Raw genomic sequence first — 3,139 nt, forward strand, 5'->3', positions numbered from 1 at the left:
ATAGGCAGAGACCTATATATACATATATATATATATATATATATATATATATATATATATATATATATATATATGTATATATATTTGCACAAAAACGTTGAAGTATACAGATTCAGACTACTTCTTCATCATGTTCCCCCAGGATTTACTTCTGAATTGATACTTTTACTATATAAATATAGTCTTAGTCCCATAATACAATTTGCCCTTTCTTTTTTATCAGTTAACGGAAAGAGACTCTTATTCATTGAGGCAATTTCTGCTTTCTTAAATCGTATTGTTCCTATTTTGGTGAAATTGGAGTGTTCCTTACATTAACATCTACATGTTCCCTATCACCGTTGAAGCTGTTGAAATTGTAGTTACTGCTGGTGTCATGCCTCATTCTATTTATTCCGTATGAGTCGATTGGATATTTTTGGAATTTCTATCCCGTATATATTTCTAGTTAGAATTGCTTCTACAAAGATATCGGGTAATTACAAAAAGTCAAAAGTGAAAGTTGTCAACATCCATTACTGTTAGGGTTTCTGTGAAACAGAAAGGGATTCGAACGTAGCACAGCCAACTGGTCAGTTCCTGTAATGCAGTAGCCATGGATTGTCAAGAATTTATGGAACCTGTAGCTTTTTTTATCGTCAGTCAACAAATATCAGGATCAGTGCTTCCTCTTCAAAATAAGGTTTCTTTTTAAACAGATGAGACACATTCATCCAAAGCACTGATTGGCAGCAGGTAACATGTCTTCATCCTTTTTTCCACTAGCAGCAATTACCTTTAGCATATATGTGATCTAAAAATAATTAACATCACTCCTTTTTAAAGACGCCGTAATTCGCATCGTCTCTTAATTTAAGGTATTACCTCGGCCCGAAACAATGTCCTGCGTCATCACAACACGTATACACCAATCGCCTTCCTTAAATAAAACCTATTAATTTAGTCCGGCAAAGATCATATAATTTAAATGTGAACGGCAGGAATTTGCGTTAGTTCGCGCAAATGTTGGAACAAAAACCAACTGTCTGCGGCCATTTTGTTTATTTTTTCTGTTTTTCAGCAGTTGAACACTACAAGATGCGCAGACAGGTAAGCTATTTTGAAGCAAATAATCTTCACACTCACTACATTTTTATTCATGTGCAAGCGACTCTATAAGTCACTCCGTCGATCGATTGGCCGGTCGGTAAGTCGGTCGGTCTGTCCGTAAGATTTTTGTGCTTGGCCTTTTTGGTTAAGACCAAAGGTCTGTTGTTAATAGATGCTGTTCTTAGCTTTGTAAGTTTTTCTAGGCCTTTTGGCCAAAATCAAAGTGTAGTATCAATTCCGGCAGATACTGCAAGTAAAGACCATATGTGGGGGAAACCCCACATATAAGACCTTGGTCAATGTAGGGGCAACTCTTCATACCAATTGTCACTATCCAGCTCTCCTACTCCCCGGAGAGTTGGCCCCCATTTCCCCTTCACTCCTCACATTAAAAATCGGCCTTGTGCCTAATTAGCTCGGTGGGGGAGCATATAAATACACCTTTTCTTGGCCTTTTGGCCAAGATCAAAGTGTAGTATCCGTTCTTACTACATGCTGTACTTATGTTTGTAATATTGTGATCACTTTTCTGCATTAATTTAATGTAAAATGATCACCCACTTTACAACCAGTCAGTCTAAACGCCATCAAAGTCATTTTCCAGATCATTCAAGTTGTTTTTTAAGAATTCCGGTTATATTTTAAGCATTCAAGTCATTCTTAAGGTAATTCAATTCATCCTTAAGTTCATTAAAGTCATTCTAAGTCATTTACTTTTTATATATTTAAGTAATTTCAGCCGATTTTTCAGTCATTTTAGTTTATCTTTAAGAATTTCATGTCAATCCTATATTCACGCATTCATTCATTACACGAAAGCACGCGACTAATCGCTATCGGCATTGTTTTACAAAACGTATGAGCACATTATGAGTTGAAACCTTTTCTATGATGCTGTTGGAGACGAGTGCTGTTAGAGACATTTTATAAACCATGAAAACTCATCTTTATTATCATGGATCGGTCATGACAAATCTGAAAACAATAGAACCATAAATAAGAATCATAATGCATGCAGAAGGCGGAGAAGGTTTGATCTGATCGCGACTAATAGAGATCGAAGAAAAAAAATGCAGTTAATGCCATTATTGGCAAACGGTTTTCATGAAGAATGGCGTTTTAGAGAAATATCAATCTTAATTAGAATCTCGGGTCACGTCAAAAACGAAAATGGACAACAACGCCATTTTTCTTAGTTTATATTTTTATTTTTTCGTAATTTCCTTATTTCGTTTAAAATCTAAATTCAAGATTATCTTTTTTAACGATTCTTTTTTACGAAAAGTCGTTTGTCATTTCGTGTATTTGCCGCGCAAACTTTTTTTAACTACTTTTTAAAATTGTCGCTAGTTGCCCAGTAAAAATCGTTTTCAGTAACCTTTGACCATAAATCTTAAAAATATCCGTACCAAAATAATATTTTACCATGGTTGTTTAAAATTAGTTATTAAGAATAACCACTGAGGTTTAGCAGTTTATAAATACGTTTAAATTAAATTGGTTTCGATAATCATTTAAAAGTAATCGTTTAGTATATCAATCCATGGAATATTGTGTTACAAAATCTGTTTAATAATAATAACGCTTTTACGATATTATGCTTATTATTATGAATAAATCGTTTGTAATACTTATTTGTTTGGATCGTTTTGGATAACTATGTATATTGTTCGCACGTAAACACTGCGTAGAAACGCGGCAGATATTGAAGTAAGAATTATTAGTAAAACACGCAACAATATTAATTATTAATTGCATTAACACTATTTAACATTATCATGATTCATATTTAAGAAAATTGATTATACAAATATGCGAACCTTCCCGGTTAAGTAACTAACATCAAGTTCCGACTTGTGGCTATCGATAGAAACATGAAATCCCCGTCCGAATATATGTACACAATCCTTTTATATAATGAAGAGATTTATCTAGAAAATTTGGGAAATCACATCATCTATAATTTTTTGCGCCATTTAATGTTGGGAAAAAATATGATATATATTTAAAAAATCTTGAAATTTCTTTTTATTGTCATTATTTCTTTGAC

The 3,139-nt window shown here is 33.3% G+C and overlaps 1 pseudogene; it reads left to right on the plus strand.

The window, feature by feature from the left end:
* Window positions 1–1,528: 1,528 nt before the first annotated feature.
* On the plus strand, window positions 1,529–1,651 carry LOC145286654 (U2 spliceosomal RNA; annotated as a pseudogene).
* The last annotated feature ends 1,488 nt before the right edge of the window (window positions 1,652–3,139 follow it).

This window comes from Euprymna scolopes, chromosome 10 (assembly GCF_053919585.1).
Source record: "Euprymna scolopes isolate OS-2025 chromosome 10, ASM5391958v1, whole genome shotgun sequence".
In the NCBI taxonomy this organism is placed as follows: Eukaryota; Metazoa; Mollusca; class Cephalopoda; order Sepiida; family Sepiolidae; genus Euprymna; species Euprymna scolopes.